This window comes from Haliotis cracherodii, unplaced genomic scaffold (assembly GCF_022045235.1).
Source record: "Haliotis cracherodii isolate W230 unplaced genomic scaffold, xgHalCrac1.p SCAF_2, whole genome shotgun sequence".
In the NCBI taxonomy this organism is placed as follows: Eukaryota; Metazoa; Mollusca; class Gastropoda; order Lepetellida; family Haliotidae; genus Haliotis; species Haliotis cracherodii.
In genome coordinates, this window is record NW_027266275.1 from 60,191,699 (window position 1) to 60,212,770 (window position 21,072).

The window sequence follows — 21,072 nt, forward strand, 5'->3', positions numbered from 1 at the left end:
TCACCAAACATGGCTACAAATAAGTTGTACAATCGTACAATCGATATCGATATATAATGCTTTCAGCGACCGCGTCCGTGGTCTAGTGGTAGAGCGTCCGCCCGGAGAGCGGAAGGTCCGGGGTTCGATCCCCGGCCGCGTTATACCAAAATACATTAAAAGATGTTGCCCTTTGGCGCTCGGTATTAAGGTTGTTGTTGTTTGTTGTTTAACGCCGCACTCAGCAATATTCCAGCTATGTGACGGTGGCCTGTAAACAATCGAGTCTGGACCAGACAATCCAGTGATTGACATCAGAAGCATCGATCCATCGACAGTGATATTATCGTTAATATTTCTTGTCAGCTCACAGCTGTTACGAAATCGTACACATAATACATGGAATTAAACGACCACGTTAATGAAATACCGTTAGCATCTTTATTTTAACAAATCTGATGACGCAAATGTCGCCGATTATGCCCCGTTTTCTCCTAATGTATAGTGTGTCATTGAACGCCCATCATAATAACTAGAAGAAAAAAAACACTTTTGATCCGTAATAATGGTATTTTATGATTGGTTCTGACATTTGGCCTTTGGATTTTATTTACATGAAATGCCATTTAATTGGCATTTGTTTTCTTATTACACAATGAAATCAATCATAAATAGATCTAATAATTTTGGAAAAATAATTGATTAATTCTGATATTGTGTTTTTTGACAAAGTGTGAGCTTGTAAAAATGTCGGATCTGAATGGCATAATAATAAAGAATATGTTAATTTATTTTGATTAATTTGCTACAGTGGCATTCACATTCATGTGTATTCTCTTTGTCACAGGATGAAAAAAATATAATGTTACAGTAGTCATTGTGTGGCAATTAATCAACTGATGACACTTTAGCATGAGGTTCCAGAAAACTTTATTATAAATTACAACATTGGCAGGTTTTCTAGTTGATATGGAAAGTCACTATGCCATGAAATTCTACTTGATGTCATTGCCTTGTTTGAGATCCAGACACCCAAACAGTTTGTCCTGAAGATGGCCACTCATTTTGACAAGAAAACCAGAGTAATCTATGTGTGAAACACACACTTTCAAGGGCTGTAGTTCATCAAAGACATATTTGGTAAAGAGCAAAGCAGTTAAAATTTAATAATGTTCCCATCTGTCTATTGTAGTTCTCCTTCAGGATCCCAAGACACAGTTAGACATCCCAGCCTGGCTAGTTGTGGTCACATGGGATTAATATCAAATTAAACCTGACCCACATTTACAGTATTTACATTGGGGCTGACTATTGGTCTGGAAATCACTATTACGATAACTATTGATATTGAAAGAAGCAACTATTGCGATAAATATCGACAGTTTTCAGTGTATCATTATAGATGGATTTTAGAGTTGAATTAAACCTTGGAACTGAAGTTTCCTTTGAATGTGATAACCATAACAACAAATAAAAAGTAAAGTTTGAAATATGACTGATTTGTTTTTTCTTTACCCTAATGATTTTAAAAAAAGAAACTTCCTCATTACCATGTGTAAATTACTACCACTCACGATCAAAAGAAAAACAAATTTGAACAGCATTGCATGTATTTCATCGATGTGGTAAATACAACTGGAACTATCGATACACCTAACTGAAATCGATACTATTGATCGGAAACTGATTTAAAAATCGATTTATTGACTCTAAGTGCTTACCAATAGCAATATATCGATATTTCAATTTATCGTGACACCCCTAATTTACATGTTCTCCTTCAGCCTATGTTATGTGGTTGATCATACCATGGATCATGAGTTTGGGGGCACAACTGAAGCCTTAAAACTCCCAAGAGTCGAACTGCCAAACACCATCACCCATCCACCTACTCTCCGTGACCAACGTCACTTAACTTTACTTGACTTGTGGCATGTGCACAGTACACAGCATCACGTGATATTCTAGTCATAGGCTTTTGAAGAAACAATGTGGCACGAAAGTCTCCGGAAGATTATCTCAATGCCTCCGTCTGTCAGTCCTACCATAGGTCCCCAGAGGTCTACATCAACTTTTAATCTAAGTCAACATGAAATGTTTTTCTCTTAGCATGTACACCATCGACAGGAGCCCTCGCGGTAATATGTTACCAGTGTCAGAATGACTTCAATGTATGATTAATGGCATTTCAACTCTCGTATGAAGGTCATTGTTTGATATCAAAGCTCAAGAGCATTATTAGAGTGTCTCGTTGCTTAGCATTAGCATGTGAGTGCAGGCTATTGCTCCATGTGCCGACAGGGGTGAGGTGAGGTGAAGTGGGGTTTAACGTCGCGACCTGGATTATTGCACTTATATAGCGAAGTGCATGTACGTGTGTGTGGCTGCTTGTACTAGTCCGGACTGATGCCGATTTATAGTGCTAGCACACTGAGATACCATGCCGCAGTTTAACATGAATACCTCACTCAGACACAGTATACTCCGAGCCGACCAGTACTTGTTTTAGCCCCTTAATGCCGAGCGCCAGACAGGGTAACAACAAGTACCATCTTTTAACGTCTTTTGGTATGACGCGGCCGGGGATCGAACCCCGGACCTTCCGCTCTCCGGGCGGACGCTCTACCTCTAGACCACGGAGGCGGTCATGTGCCAAAAGAAGTAACACACAAAGCCTTATACTTGCCATATAAGACTCCGGGGACAGTATGGGTAATGTCTTCCACTTCGCTTGTTACCACTAGCTATGAGTTTATCAGGGGTGTATGGGTGAAAACGTGACGTACCTTCAATGAAGAATAGAGGATAATTACATAATCTAGTTGAGTTGAGTTATAACCGTATTTACTGTATATCGAAATATCCGTATTACGAGACAAGCGTAGTACTGATACTAAACTGTTAATGACGACCCCACGGGTCTATGTCATGCCATCGTTTACAACGATACATCGAGATGTTGTTCGAGTTAAGAAGTTTTAATTGTACATATGTATTGAATAATTGAGGTGAGTTAATTACTTTTGCTACATATTGCCAGAAAACACTGCAGAGATTACTTCAAACGTGATTCATTTTATGTGCATGTTATTCGTGAAGCATGTGTACTTTTACTGAAATTGTGCATCCAAAAAAAGCATAATCAGAAAGAAAATTGCTTCAACCAATTTCGGGAAAAACTTTTCCTGGGCAAAATGTCAGAGAGTATTGACCAGCGAGAGTAGCTGATTAACCAAGGTGGGCATCAATACATATTCGGTTTGCACTGTTCAGTGTCAGAGCGGGCTTTCCACCCACATTAAGCTGCACGCCGTGATTTAACTAAAATACTGAAAAAAGCGGCGTTAAACCCAACTCACTCATTCAACGTCAGGGTACACCCCTCCAGGCATCTCGAATCGTTAATCGCCAGATTGGATTTGTATGAAATTAGTGTACGGATATTACTTCTCTGAAGCGTCTGGGGGAAATTAAATACGTGTATACGTGCATTGATTTTAAAGTCAGGAGGAATGCAACAATACGCTAAAAGGTAGTAGCAATAATGGCTGATAAACGTCGTAACAAATAACATGTGAACACATCAAATATCCAAGTGAAGCTGGAAGCAGTTTATTTGAGGCCTTGACAATGGGGACAACTACATTTCTTATCTACATTACTTTCATTTGGGCAGACAGACTTTGGATGAAAGCTGGTTGGAACAGAATGGGTTTATTCAAATTCCGTTACCTCTTTTTGGGTTTGTCTTTAACAAGTTTTTTGCCGCATGTTTAAGCTGTAAATTTGTTTTTATGCCAAATGAAGACATACTGATTGAAAATAAATGGATTCGTAACTAAACCAGACCAATCAATCTACTTGTTAACGTCAACAGAAATGACATCAGTTGTCACAATATTGACAAAAAACTTATTTGGAGAATAAAGACTTGACAAAGAAGAGAATAGGTCTGGCAGCATGCGTGTGGATCTATACGTGCCAGAAGTAGAGACACGCGGCGTCATGATACAAGTGGTGTACCGTGGTATTGGGGGAACTAACCCCGAACACAAAACCATCTATCGTGTGTCATGAAAACTGGGACATAGTGCAGGCAGTTATAGAAGTTTATGTACAACCAAAGCTGCAATGTACTCTGGTCTCTCTCATACAGGTGGTATTGGTAGTATGGTTCCTCTATCCACTACTACTACTACCACAAACACCAGCACCACTACTACTACTACTACCACCATCACCACGGCTACTGCAACTACAACTACTACTACTACTACTACTACCACCATCACCACCACCACTACTACTACTACTACTACCACCATCACCACGGCTACTGCAACTACAACTACTACTACTACTACTACTACTACTTCTACCACCATCACCACCACCACTACTAGTACTACAACTACTACTACTACTACTAATACTACCACCAACAACAACACTACTACTACTACCACAAACACCACCACCACTACTACTACTACCACCAACAACACCAACACCAACACCAACACTACTGCTACTTCAACTACTACCAGCAACACCACCGACAACACAACTACTACTACTACAACTACCACCACCAACATCAACACAACTGACCCGTGAAGATCCAAAGTAGAATAAGTCTTCAGTAACTTATGTTTGCTGTAAAAGGCGACTATGCTTGTCGTAAGAGGCGACTAACGGGATCGGGTGGTCAGGCTCGCTGATTAGGTTCATGCATGTCATTGTATCCTATTTGCGTGGATCGATGCTCATGATGTCAATCACTGGATTGTCTGGTCCAGACTCGATTATTTACAGACCGCCGTCATATAGCTAGAATAGTGTTGAGTGCAGCGTTAAAAAACAAACAAACAAACAAACCACCACCACCACCACCAAAACCACCACCACCACCACCATCACCACAACTACCACTACCACTTCCACTAGCATTACCACCAAAACCACCACCACTACCACTACTACTACTACCAATACCAATACCACCACCACTACCAATACCACCACAACCACAATTACCACTACCACCACCATTTACCACCACTACCACTACAACCACCACCATTTACCACCACTGCCACTACAACCACCACCAATACTTCTACTACTACTAGTGGTGAAGCGTCTGCCCGGAGAGCGTTATACCAAAAGACGTTTAAATAATTACTTTTTGTTACCCTGTCTGGCGCTTGGCATTCAGGGGCTAAAAAGAGGACTGGTCGGTTCGGAGTAGGTTGTCGGTTGTATTCATGTTAAACTGCGGCATGGTATCTCAGTGGGCTAGCACTATACAATCCGCATTAGACACACGCATGCACGCACGCACACATGCACGAACGCATGTCGCTATGTAGTGCAATAATCTTGGACGCGACCACTATCTCTAGAACTTATACTACTACTACAACCACTATCACTACCACTACTACTAATACTACAACCACTATCACTACCACTACTACTAATACTACAACCACTATCACTACCACTACTACTAATACTACAACCACTATCACTACCACTACTACTACTCCTACAACCACTATCACTACCACTACTACTAATACTACAACCACTATCACTACCACTACTACTAATACTACAACCACTATCACTACCACTACTACTAATACTACAACCACTATCACTACCACTACTACTAATACTACAACCACTATCACTACCACTACTACTAATACTACAACCACTATCACTACCACTACTACTAATACTACAACCACTATCGTTGACGTTGACGTTGACGGATGCGTCGATCAAGATCGCCCCACAAATGTTCAATCGGGTTGAGATCAGGCGATTTGGACGGCCATGGAAGGGCATTGATGTCCTCATTAACAAGGAAATTAACTGTTGCCAGTGCTGTGTGGGGCCGAGCGTTGTCATGTTGGAACAGCTCAATCTGGCGGTCTAAAGTTGGGAGGAGGTGAGGACGCAGAATTTGGTCTATGTATCGGTTTGCTGTAAGATTGCCCTGGACAACCACTAACTGTGATCTACCCGTGTAGGATATGGCTCCCCACACCATGACACTCCCTCCACCAAATTGGTCCACCTATCGAACGTAGTTCGACGCAAAACGTTCATGTCGACGTCGGTATACACGCTGTCTTCCATCCCGTCGTTGAAGAAGAAAACGTGACTCATCGCTGAACCAAACGCGTCGCCAGTTCCTGAGATCCCATGCCTGTATTCTGTTGCACCACCGGACACGTCGTTGACGGTGTAGACGGCGCAAGACAGGTCCAACTTTCGGTCTTCTCGCTCGAATTCCCACTTCCCTCAGACGATTTCTGATGGTTTGGTCGGAAATTCTTCACATACCAGGCACTTGTCCTTCAGTGTGCGTTGCTGTAGCAAATCGATTCCGAAGGTGATGCAACCGGATGTACCGATCCTGAGCAGGGGTGGTCACTCTTGGTCTTCCGCTTCTGGGATGATCTTGAGTCGAATTAGTGCGGGTATATCGATCCCATAGTCAAGATATGGTGTTTTGGTGAACGTTGAAGTGTATTGCAACGACAAACTGGGACTCCCCTGCCCCCAACGTCCAATAGCGATATTTCTGTCAGCTGCTGTTTATCTTGGCATTTTTCGATCTCCGTTCACGTCAGAAAATTCGTAATGAACTGATGAATTTTGTACGGTCTTTTAATAGTCAGTGTCTCTACTCTTGTTTCCCATATTTTGCACGTGCATTGTGCTGAAAAAGTTTTCTGAAAACAATCTCCGTGCATCCTATACATTTTTGCTGATAAACGTTTACAAAAAAAACATTTTGAGATGTGTTTGCGCGCAATGCACAACAAACATGACATGATTAACGGGAATCAAACATAAGAATTGTCTTTATGACGATTGCTAGGAAAAAAATCTAATTGGAATTCTCAAAACACCTATGCGTTTTCTTTTTTTGAGTGTATGATGCCAGTATCTAATACGTCGCCATCAAATAACCAGTTCTTGTTTCTTTCAAACACGGGTGTACACTTTCTTTAGCCCGGCTGTTTATATCATTATTCGTGTTGTGACTCATCTTGTGTCACACTACATCATGAAGCACAATAACAACATAGTGTAACTTCCATTTGTTGAGGGGGGCACGGATGGCCCAGTCGTCTAAGGCGCCGCGATTTGCTGTGCAGAGTTGCGTCCCTTGGGCACGCCAGAAACCTATGATTGTGGGTTCGAATCCCGGTTCGCCCCGATTATGGTTCTAGGTTTGTCAGCACCATATCCGTGCTTGTGGGTTTCACCGAAGTAGTAAACGTCTGAGACCTGCATCACTTCGGGCTTTCCTCCCACATTAAGCTGACACGCCGTGATGTAACTGGAATAATGTCAAAAGCGGCGTTAAACCAAACTCACTCACTCACTGTATCTGTTGAATCCAGCCGCGATTACATGATTCAGTGATAGAATTCTGAACTTGCACATGTCGGCAGTCATAAAGATTAAATTCTCTTAAAGCAGCCTTTCCAATGCAACATACTGGTAATTTCATGGAAAGACAAATTTTGCTAACAGCTAAGCTTTTAAATCAAGTTCTCCATCAAAGGCCTGGTCACGTCATTACCAAATAGTATATGGTAGACATTCAGAGGAATTTACTACATATGACGCGATGTTTGTCAACATAATGTGCGCTGCTATACTATTACCTTTACATGCAGTGGCCACACCTCTGCCCAACTAACTGGCACTTGCTGGAACGGGTGGTCGGACTTGGTAGATTGGTTGGCGGCGTGGCGGGTGCCCTGACAGAATGGATCATTGCTCATGATGCTGATCACTGGATTGTCAGGCTCGACTGTCACCGCCGCCGTCGTATGCTATGAGTGTTGATGTGTTAGTCAAGAAACACTTAGTTTTTCATGAAAATTGACATCAAATGAAATACAAACTCGTGCATGATCCTCACGGTGACGTACTTCCTGCACCTTCAGGTCTGCAAAACTACTTAACCCCCTACTTCCCCCAACCTCCCTCAACCTCCCCCAACTCACACGAGCTTGTCGGCGTTGACATTTACGTGGGAGATACTGTTTCTGGCTCACGCTCGTCTTGTCGACAACATGTCAGCAAGGTAAAATGTCACATGTTTCAATCCTAATCTCCCTTCGGGCCTGAAGTGAAATATTTTGGCATTACAAGAAGAAAATAACATGTTGAAGGCCGTCTATGTATGGCCTGTTGTTGGGATGAAGGCTGGTGGAGTATGACCTGACATACATGGCCTGTTGTTGGGATGAAGGCTGGTGGAGTATGACCTGACATACATGGCCTGTTGTTGGGTTGAAGGCTGGTGGAGTATGACCTGACATACATGGCCTGTTGTTGGGATGAAGGCTGGTGGAGTATGACCTGACATACATGGCCTGTTGTTGGGATGAAGGCTGGTAGAGTATGACCTGACATACATGGCCTGGTGGAGTATGATCTGACATACATGGCCTGTTGTTGGGATGAAGGCTGGTGGAGTATGACCTGACATACATGGCCTGTTGTTGGGATGAAGGCTGGTGGAGTATGACCTGACATACATGGCCTGTTGTTGGGGTGAAGGCTGGTGGAGTATGACCTGACATACATGGCCTGGTGGAGTATGACCTGGCATACATGGCCTGTTGTTGGGATGAAGGCTGGTGGAGTATGACCTGACATACATGGCCTGTTGTTGGGATGAAGGCTGGTGGAGTATGACCTGACATACATGGCCTGTTGTTGGGATGAAGGCTGGTGGAGTATGACCTGACATACATGGCCTGTTGTTGGGGTGAAGGCTGGTGGAGTATGACCTGACATACATGGCCTGGTGGAGTATGACCTGGCATACATGGCCTGTTGTTGGGATGAAGGCTGGTGGAGTATGACCTGACATACATGGCCTGTTGTTGGGATGAAGGCTGGTGGAGTATGACCTGACATACATGGCCTGTTGTTGGGATGAAGGCTGGTGGAGTATGACCTGACATACATGGCCTGTTGTTGGGATTAAGGCTGGTGGAGTATGACCTGACATACATGGCCTGTTGTTGGGGTGAAGGCTGGTGGAGTATGACCTGACATACATGGCCTGTTGTTGGGATGAAGGCTGGTGGAGTATGACCTCATATACATGGCCTGTTGTTGGGATGAAGGCTGGTGGGGTATGACCTGACATACATGGCCTGTTGTTGGGATGAAGGCTGGTAGAGTATGACCTGACATACATGGCCTGTTGTTGGGACGAAGGCTGGTGGAGTATGACCTGATATACATGGCCTGTGGTTGGGGTTGAAGATCGCCTCCTACGACCATCATCGGTTGCTTGGGACCTATATTCGATCTACGCAATTGGGAAACGATGACAGGCAGTCAACCAAGTCCCCAAGCCTGACAACCCGATCCGTTTAGTCGACTATTACAAGAAGCAAAGGTTACAGGGGACCTATATTCTCAAGGGCTGTGCGGCGCTGTAATCATGTGGCATTTTTTATCTTGACAATACTCGTTCCCACACAGCACTTGTCTTTTACTGGGAGCACACAATGTTAACTTACTGTCGTGGTCGCCAGGAACACCGGCTCTCAACTCAATTGAGTATCTGTGGAATGAGCTGGAAAGAAGTGTGTGTTGGTGGAGGGTGGGGGGTGGGGTGGGGTGGAGGGGATATAAAACCGTATCTAGGAGTCCATATTGTCAACTGATTGACACAACATATGTCACAGTTCGAATTTCGCAGTGAACACAAAATCCTTATGCTATTAAAGAAATGGCAATCCCGGTATTAGGGTATTTTCAATTTATAGGTAAATTGTTAAAATTGTTCCAAGATGGAGTATGTATATCATAGTCAATACTTTTATGGTCAGGACGTTGAGATTCCTTCCAGACAAATGTGTTTCCGTAACTCTTGACATTCTCCGGTGTTTTCATATTCAGGATAGGGAACTCAGATTGGCAGCGGTAACAATGGTTAATTCCATCCATGGTTTGACAGGAAACCCGCTGATGATAGATTTTCTAAGACACTTATTTCATCATGATTTTTTTTTTTCTCCTGAACGTTTCTGACGGAGTTGGTATTTTCCATGGCAATTGAGATAAGGCCAGGAATTTCTGTTGGTAATGTCTTCAGAGAAATCACAGGCTGGCAAGGGATGACTTCAACTTTACAACAGTTAATTTTCCCTTTATTTTGATCAATATTCTTTCAGGCTCTGATGTCTAAATTTCACAACTTTTGAGGTACAATCGAGCATGCTTTTTCGTCATACGATTCAAGGTTACAACATTCAAGGCCTTATTCAAAATCTTTTATGGTCGACATGTGGAGGAAACATTTGACACATCAGGGGCCAAAATAATGTCAGAATCAATTCCCAGATTTGACTTGAACCAGACACGTGTCCCCGTGTTGTTTTAGGTGAACATTTGCCTTGCGTTTGCATGTGTTTGTGACGGGTGCCACCGTAGGATCAGGATACGCTCATCTGTTCGCGAACACCTGGTATCATCACTATTTGATCTTGATTCGTAAACACATGCTCATGATATTGTCGGAAGCGTACATTTTCTCTTCCTTTAAATTAGCATTTGAGGGATGGCTACAGAATCTCGTCTCATGTCTTTGAGTTTTAACAGTTACTTCACGTCTTGGCAGCTTCATAAAGGGACACAATGGTGAAGCCACCAGGAGCAGAGGTTTTGTGATCACATGCCAAAAATCATTGGATAATATTCTGGTATCATCGTTCATGGATCAAGGCACGACCATGAGACTCAATTCTGCACACCCTGGTTACACGTTGCCTACGAGAGTAGGGTGTTGTATCGACAGACCAAGAATAATAATTCTGGGATCCGTAGAAATGATCAGAGATCTTAGCACGGATAACAGGCGCAATCTTGCTGCACGGCGATTTGCTTTGCCTTCGACCGCGTGCTTACGCTGTTTTCCCAACGTTTTAACCGACCTGAGACAATTTTAATCACTGCATTTGTCTAAAACATTCCCCGTTGCCCTTGGCCAATTCAATACCTTTTGATTACCAAGGTAATCCGTCTACCGCTCTTCGCTGCCCCTGCTGCACACGCGCGTGGACTTGTGCAGCACAGGCAGCGGGCGGTAGAATTACCTTGCAAGCTTCTGTCTTGAGTGAGTGAGTGAGTGAGTTGGGTTTAACGCCGCTTTTAACAGTATTCCAGTTATATCGCGGCGTGTCAGCTTAATGTGGGAGGAAAGCCCGAAGTGATGCAGGTCTCAGATGTTTACCATTCTGTCTTGAGAGTTTCCAGAGCACCGGTCCTGTCCTAGACTGAAACACGACTTATAAAACCTGTGATGCCTACTTTGGGAATGTTCGATTTATGCCTCTATGCACCTAACAGAGACTGGGTATCTCGAGAGGATGTGATACCCAGTAGAAATGGGAGGTCACCTTAACCAATAGCGGATACGTTTTACACTAAAGCGATCACATTCGCCCAGTACCATCTGTACCAAGATAGCCTTACACGTTAAATAATGATCTTCTTCACTAGCCTCTTAATAATCATCCCCCATCCATGGAGGATTGGTTATTTACGTTTTGTCCACATGCATTGAAAGTCCTCAATAACGACATCTTACCATTAACAGCTACATTTTTAACCAATGTATGACTGCTTCAACTGAAAAATATAATACCAACTTAATAATTGTAGAACCACTTCTTAGTTCGTTTTTTTCAAATTTTGACAGATGAACATGATCTGTTTCCATCTGGAAAACTAACAACATAGCACATTAAGTTGTTCCTGAATGTCTGAGGCGAAAAAAGGAAACGTTTCTTGGTATTGGCTCATCTGGTTAGTTCCTGCATGAACGTCATATTTGCCAAAAAAAACAAAATTGAAATTCCCCGCGTTGTATGAAGCAGGCGTACTTCTCACCTTTGAAATATTTGTGCTCGAGAAACATTTCTTATACAGCCTAATCGTCCAGCGTCTAATAGTTTTCCTTCTCCCCGGGGCTTTTAGAAAGAAATTGAAATGTACAAAAAGTTGGGTGATTAAAGAGTTGTCATGCACTTGTAACATAGGTGTACTCTCCGTGGTGTGACATCTTGCACTTTATAAGTCATCCTTTTAAATTTTCTCTATACTGTTAGATCGTTTTGTAGGACATTTTGTCAAGGCACCTGACCTATGACGTCAACACTACCAAGACATCGATGTTTATGTAATTGTATAAACCCATAAGCTGAAGTTGCATGACAGGGAAGAGTAAGGGTATGATATTTGTCGTCGCATCATCAGCTTTAAAACTTTATGGACAGTGACCTTTGTCGCTGTAGTACGTGTCATTCATTTGGCGAAAGCCGCTGTCAGCATATCATAGTCCACAATGGAGGATGGATTTATGCAATATGTCACCTGTCCAAACGAAAACACATCAAAGCGTCTACACATTAGCGTCCATTTTCAAAATTGCTTCGAAGTTTCATAACATCTGAATTCATTGTTTAGTAATCCTAAGTACTGTTATGTTTAGAAACAACCGGGTATTGTTCTCACTTGAAAAAAATGAATCTAAAGAAGTATTTTGTGAGCTGTCATTTTTCATTTTGTCATTTCTGCGATTTTCAGTTAGACAAATGCACATTTTTTTGTACATTTGATGTACATTCGCACTTGGTCACTCATGAGTAAGGCGATTTTTTATATGAATGTCCAGGAAGTGAAAATTACATACCATATGCTTGGACACGAATCCAAATGCGTGTTGTCAATTTCAGCTATATGACGGTGGACCAGACACGCAATTGGGATACCATGACATGCGTCAACCAAGTCAGCGAGGGTGACCACACGATCCTGTTAGTCGCCTCATACGACAAGCATAGTCGCCTTTAACGGCAAGCATGGGTTGCTGAAGATCCATTCTACCCTGAACTTCACGGTTAGGTCAATTCAGTAATATATTTAATTAAGGGCCTATTACACTGAAAATGTCAAGAAAAGTCAATTATCAATTTTCTGGGAGCGGTGATTCCTCATTAACTTACAATGTTAGTCGAGTGAGTATGATTTTACGACGCTTTTGGAAATATTCCAGCAATGTCACGGCGAGGGAACACCAATATACCGATATGTGGATTCGAACCCGGGTCTTGAGCGTGACGAACGAATCCTTTAACCACTAGGATGCCCCCACCTCCCAACATTGTTTGGAAAACGATATGACGGAATATCTATAAATATTAGGATTAGACCCTGAATGGCAGTTTTGGATGTGTCGATGAATCAATCCTATAGGTCGGTGCATACAGTAGGTTCCCAGTATCAAGTATAAAAAAACTGGTATTTATTTCTTAACGTAACTTCATTGTGACATCTGGTGGGCTTCGACTGGCTTGACAGACAGATTTATGACCACAGTGTATGTTAGCGTTGTTTGTATTGTATTGCATTGCTAATGGTATTTATAGTACGATTTTATCATATATTTTGTTTTGTCCAGTTGCAGGTAAATATTGGAACAGCAGTGTCCTTGGCCCATGGTAATCATTGTATGTATATGCTGCAAAACACAAACGTAAAAATACATAACACGAACGCCATATTTTTTTAGTCTTTGAAAGGCATTTAGAAGTGATACACATTAGGAAGAGAATTTATGGATGTCAACGTCTTTATTATGAGGAACACAACGTTTCGGAGTATATGCTTACTCCTTCATCAGATGAACGTTGTGTTCATCGTAATAAAGAAGTTGACATCCATAAATTCACTTCCTCGTGTTTATTGTTTAACGCCACAATCGGCAATATGCCAGCGATATGACGACGGTCTGTAAATAAATAATCGAGTCTGGACCAAACAATCCAGTGATTGACACAATGAGACTCTATCCACACAACTGGCATACGATGGCATGCATGAACGAAGTCAGCGAGCCTCACCACCGATTCCTGTTAGTCGCTTCTTAGGACAAGCATGGATTGCTGAAGACCAAATCGAACCCTGGTCTTCACGGGTCACAAACACCGTGTGAGATCCACGTGATAGATCACGTGAAACGTCATGAAAGGGCCCACAAATTGGGACGGTTCTCAGTTGCCACGATGTTCTGTGAGTAACTGTTCCAACTGCGAAGTCATGTCACTTCTAACTTGAGCACAGCCGAACAACGTCGTCGGACGATTGGAAGCAAAAGAATTGCTGTCCGCTTTAGCAAAGGTATTGAATGTGTCCCATCAGTTGGCTTTGCTAACGGTACCAGGACCGCCTCATATAGATACATTATCTGTACGAACGGTGAACAAGAGCGTAGTCTACAACAGCAAGGAATGCAAAGAAGTCCGTTTGCTGCCGTCGTAGGCCTTCGGGTTGCCTTTCAGGGGAACTTTGAGGTGTGGTGAAATAGGGTGTAATGTCGCGTTCAAGATTATTGCACATGTATAGAGACATGCATGCACGCGTGTGTGTGTGTGTGTGTGTGTGTGTGTGTGTGTGTGTTTGCGTGGCTGCTTTTACTAGTCCGGGCAAATGTCGATTTATAGTGCTAGCCCACTGGGATACCATGGTGCAGTTTAACATCAATACTCCACTCAGACACAGAATACTTGAGTTGACCAGTCCTTGCTTTAGTCCCTTAATACCAAGTGCCAGTCAGGGTAACAGCATGTACAATCTTTTAACGTTTTTTGTATGATGCTGCCGGGATCGAACGTCCAACCTTCCTCTCTCAGGGCGGGCGCTCTACCACGAGACCCGGAGGTTGTCAGAGTAACTTTGGAGAAACAACATTTGGGTCAAGATATTGTGATGAAATTCTACAACTGCCCATTTAAAACTTTCAAATCCACAGGCAAGGGAATGGGGCTGACAGATTGTCCTGTGTGTGAGGTGGAAGTGTGAGAGTGTGTGAGTGTGTCTGTGAGAGAGAGAGAAAGAGATAGTAAGAGAGTATGTGTGTGAGAGAGAAAGAGATAGAGAGAGAGTCTATGTGTGTGAGAGAGAGAAAGAGATAGTAAGAGAGTGTGTGTGAGAGAGAGAAAGATAGTAAGAGTGTGTTTGTGAGAGAGAGAAAGAGATAGTAAGTGTGTGTGAGAGAGAAAGAGATAGAGTGAGTGAGTGTGTGGTGTGTGTGTGAGAGAGAAAGAGATAGTAAGAGGGTGTGTGTGTGAGAGAGATAGAGAGTGAGTGTGTGTGTCTGTGTGTGTGTGGTTTTTTAATGCCTGGTATCAGGATAAATCTAGGACTCAATTACAAACCAGTTGTATTTTATAAAGAATATCATCATCCCTCATTCCATTACAGCAAAACATATAATCAACAATTTTATTCACAAATTTAACAAGGACACCAGCTGACAAGGAGTGGCGATAGTTTCTTTTACACAAAAATACTTACAGGTGTATACACTTATCTTAAATCACAAATGTGTCACTAAATATACAATAGTATCATATTATCATTCCTGCACATCATACACACACATGATCTTAACAAGAACAAAGTCATTTTCAAACCTATTGCACAGAGGTACACACGAATGAAACTGGCTCCATTTAGCGCAAATCTGTCATCAGTCACAGTACTCTACATCAACAAATTAAACTGCAAGAACCATGGTGATTATGAAGAGATCATCAAGGGAACTGTTTAGGGCAAGGTCACACAAATATAATTTTCCCAGATGATTTTAGGATGGCAGGACATGATTACTCTCTTCGCGAACATATGGCGTCATTACGGATCTTCAGTGGTCCATTCATACAGTTTTCACAGCTATTTCATCCTTTAAGGCCAGTGGAATCTGTTTTGGCAAATGATCAAGACTGGTCATTCTCTTGCATTGACATTTAATATTTCATGCAGCCAAAATGCAACATATGATTCCAATTTATTTTCATTTACCCCTTCTTCTCTTTGTCTGAAGGTTGGAATAACTCTTTTTCAATAATAACTGAAGTATGTAGTATCAGTCAAATCCAAACAACAAATATTGACAAAAGTTAATATCTAATACTGATTAAATAGTATACATCATGCAGATAACAGATTTAGTAGTTACTTGCCTCTGCTAAACCAACTAACCAGCACAATGTTTAAAAAGCCATTATGGTGTACACCTAACTCTAGTTTTTCTTGACCTTCCCAACTGTAAGTTCAAAGTCTGTTTCACACATTTCAAAACAACACCTCTGTGGGAAGATTGGTCCACAGTGTCAACATCCATACACATGTCTATGGACATAAGAATCAAAAGGATTTCACTGTTTAAGTAAGGGACTGACCATCTGATATTCAGGCTTGGTTGGTTGGTTGGTTTGTTGTTTAACGCCGCACTCATGAATATTCCAGCTATATGACGTCCGTCTGTAAATAATCAAGTCTGGACCAGACAATCCAGTGATTAATATAATGAGCATCGATCCACGCAATTGGGATCAATGACATGCATCAACCAAGTCAGCGAGTCTGACCACCCGATCCCATTAGTCACCTTTTACGGCAAGCATGAGTTGCTGAAGACCTATTCTACCGCGGAAGATATTCAGGGTGAAAGGGTGGTGGGAAGGCTGCTGTGATTTTGTATTAAGACTTTTTCAGCTAAACCTGCAAAACCAGGTACTTTTTAAATTAAAACTATGAGCCAAAATATTTTATTGTGGATGTCAATTTATATTTTTTAAACGGTCTGAAGCACAATTATCTTTTTCAAGCATTGTCTGGGACAATAAAATCACCCCACCTAAGAGCTGTGAAGATACGGGATAGAATAGGTCATCAGCAACCCATGCTTGCCGCAAAAGGCAACTATGCTTGTAGTAAGAGGCAACTAACGGGATCGGGTGGTCAGACTCGCTGACTTGGTTGATGCATGTCATCGTATCCCAACTGCAACTAATGGGATCGGGTGGTCAGGCTCGCAGACTTGGTTGATGCATGTGGAATATTGCCGATTACGGCATTAAACAACAAACCATCAACCAAACCAACACAATTGCGTGGAATGATGCACATGATGTCAACCACTGGATTGTTTGGACCAGACTCGATCATTTATAGACTGCCTTCATATAGCTTGAATATTGCTGAGAGCAGTGTTAAACAACAAACAAAACAAAACCTCCTCAGAATATCAAATGGTCGGTCCCTAACCTTGTTCAAACATCCAGGTTGGCTCACCCAACACCAATGTAGGAATCAAGTGATGTAGGATCAAGTGATGTATGTGGGTGACCTTTCTGATGACATAAAACACACTGCACAGTAATGAGTAGTCTATCTAATCAACAGACAGGTGCATAGGAACAAAAGTGCTGTCAAGATTGTAAAATTACAAGCATAACGGATGAACTGACAAATGAACACAACATAAGCATGGTGGGGATGACGGGACCTGCCCTATGATGTCAACACTAACAAGGCATCAATGCGTACATATACAGATTCATATTGCTTGTCCGAGTCCTGCACACATGACTTTGTTACATGCTCAAGATCAGATTTGTATGCAACCTTTCCAATTGGAATTTCACAAAGTAAACATCAATTATTCACATTTGTGCATCAGTGAGAGAAAGAATATGATCTCATTTCCATAATATCCCATAATATATTTTGTTCAGATGGCAATGTTTAGACTTGAGCTACCAAACATACATACAGGTACACACCTTTTTAAAGGAATACTTTGGCCATGTTTTTCTACCAATTTAGTCACCCCTATAGAAACAATCAGGTCAGCACTGAACATAACTGTGTGGGCAGCAGCTGATGCTCCCACAATGCAGTTCTTGTGGGATTTAAAGGGGAAGTGTACACGAAAAAATCACTTTCTTTCTTTCTTTTTCTAAACTAAACGCAGTTTTAGAATTAGTTAGTATCTGTGTTTGAAAATATAAACTCATTTTTTTTCACAGTGAAAGTGAGAAGCTCACAATAGTGTGAAAATGATATGCCGTTATGAGGCCTTTGTTTTTCGAGCTAAACAGACCTGAGTTATCCCCCTTATATTATGATGTACCCGGGGTAATGGGTGCCAATTCAACTGGGTTCCTGTCTATTCTCAATGCAAAAGATATCAAGTACCAGCTTGAAGTAAAACAACATGGCCTACGACACACTCTGGCGCAGTGGTGACTCAGCATAACACTATGCTGGCTGGCATCTGTGACGCTAGAATCACACACCTGAAGTGGCTCTAACAAAGCATGATGATGTCATAATGTTTATCAATTGGCACCAATGACGTCATATTGCAAGGGGCATAAGCCATGGTGTTTTTGTTATGGAAATAGAACACCTGGTAAATGTGAAAAATATAAATCGTTTCATAAAAATATATGCTAATTAATTGTGATATTTTTATATTTTTTTCTATGACACTACTAGGTTAACACTTTAAATGTGGAAAAAGTACAAGAAAAATAGGTTCATTTCCGTGTGAACTTGCCCTTTAAGATAAACTGATAATTTTATCGACCACTAAAAGCAGTAAAGAGAAAGAGATGTTGCATAGGTGTATAGACTAGTCATTTTGTGCTGAGTGTTCCTTTGACCTATAATAAGAAACTGAAAAACCTTAAGATTTAAATAATGTGCAGAGAAGTATTTAAATATTTTGTGGCTGATATTTTGAGGGACCTTGATAACTCCCCATCACACATGATAGCATGTGCCAAACCCCAACGTTCCTCCAGGCTACAGACGGTGATCCAGCATTGAGTGAGAAATGTCTACATAAAAGTGACACAGTGCTCCATGGTCTGGTACCCATGTTCAGTCTAGAAGTTGCCAATGTGAAAATGAGACAATGTCTCAGTGTTATTAAGTAATCATAAAATTTGAGTTAGCACCAATTTCGTGCTTCAATGCCTTGATTGAAATTTGCTGTGACACCTATTAATCCATGGGCCTAAATAATGACCATATAATATAGCCATTGACTGTATGGCCCACTTCAGGAAACTCCAAGATGTAAGATTCACGGATTACTGTCACTATGGATGTAGGGTATCACAAGCCCTGATTCATGATTTCATCAAAACTAATATATTTGATCACTAAATCAATGCAGCTACTACAGTCCCAAAATAGGTATTACAGTGCCAATTCAACAAGGCAATCAGATGTAACTTAGTGGGTTTGTCTTTGCATTGATTTTCGGGAAAACTGTTTGCAAAGAATTGGCAACTAAGTATAAAACTTGCAACTCGGTAATATCTCTAAAGCTGAATTAGGACTTGAAGTAGGAATTTCTAATAATGATTTAGGAATTTTGATGGACATTTGTGGATATGTTGGCCGGATATTGGTCTCTGAGAACACCAAGATATGCCCCTGAATTATGATTGATACATATCAAAAGAACTTGACCTTATACCTTCACAATCATAAACACTGGATGGCACTAACGGACAATGCTGCCAGTTTCTAACACAGGAGTCCATGCACTTGTCTATCCACAGAATCTGACTCATGGTCAAAGTATCCTTTGGCATAGAGGAAATATTTATATATAAAAAAGTTTACCTGTATGTTATCTTTATTTCTGCAAGAGTAATGAGTTCTTTTCTCGAAAATGAAGATGATAGGAAAACTGAAATCAGGGCTCAGCAAGGGGAGATAACTGCTGAGTATTTCTGAGACTAGAGAAACAAGCTGCAGGGGTCCATTAACGTCCCAGTCATGATGTCACAGTATAAGATGTTTGGTGATTGCCATTTGAAGATGTTATTCAAAACTGTACCTAGAACTCTACAGTTCCTTCTAATTCATAAGCAGATACATCACTAAAGAATTAACACAAACTTTCATAAAACTAATGAGCATTTTCGATGTCAGGTTTCACATACAGTGGAATCTGTAAAAAAACAGATTCTGACTAATCCAGATCTGTCAGTCCAAGAATAAGTTAATGGTCCCGATTTCACTGTTTTTAATTTATCATTAAAATCAGCTTTCAAAACAGGATTAAACTATCTATCATACGCAGTATAGACAGATTCCACTGTAGTGTACAGGTAGGCACATTTATTTGTAATGCTATCAAGGTTGAAAACTGAGCACACAAGACATTTGTGGGTTACCAACGTCAAGAGAAACAAACATTATTTTGCTGATGCCTATGTCGAAAAGTCTTCTTCAAAGTCAACATTTTCATCATCATCATAGAGATCTGTGTAAGCAGGATTAACATCAGAATGATTTGTTTGTTCCTTTACGCCACATTCAGCAATATTCCAGCTACATGACAGTGGCATGTTAAAAATATCAGTCTGGACCAGACAAACCAGTGACTGATATTGTGAATGAGCCACGTCGTCAGGGTATGATGACACGCGATCAAGTCACCGAGCATGACCACCCAATCCAGTTAGTCACTTCTTCGGACAAGTATAGATTACTGGTGACCATTCCTAACTAGGAATTCCAAAATGATAACATAACAATGAGATCAGACAAAAACACAAACATATCTTACTGAGACATTTGCATAACTTCAGTAAAGATATGCTTCTGTGCGACATATAAGCATCTAAAGATTCCACATAAACATGATAAATAATTGATGCATAATCAAAAAGACATAAAAACAGCTCATTATTCAATAACAAACAAATCTGTGACCTAGATAATTTTTAGTTTAGCAAAGAAAAAACATGGTTTGAAAATGAACTGCACAAACTGGCCATAGGGATTGCCTTCTCTCAGATTGTTCAGGCAATGAGTTGACTTCCAGGAGTAAAGATTACCACACAAATACCTAGCACTAACTATCTCAGGTGTAACCGTTTCCATCCAATCTCCCTTGTCAAGGAGACAAGAAAAGTTAAAGACTATCTATTAGGTTCAGAAACAAAAGAAGTTCCCGGGCATGGCCTATTAGTAAATCAGCATTGCAGCAAACCTTTCTTCTTCAAGTCAAAATAACATTCTGACATACACAGATATGCCACCCTGAAAGTAGCTTTGGAGTAATCAGTGGAGTAAGAGAGAATAAAGTGAGTCTGAAAAAAAATAATAGTCTTGGTGCTCAGGCACCGCCCGCATCATCATAAAGGTTGCCACATGTTT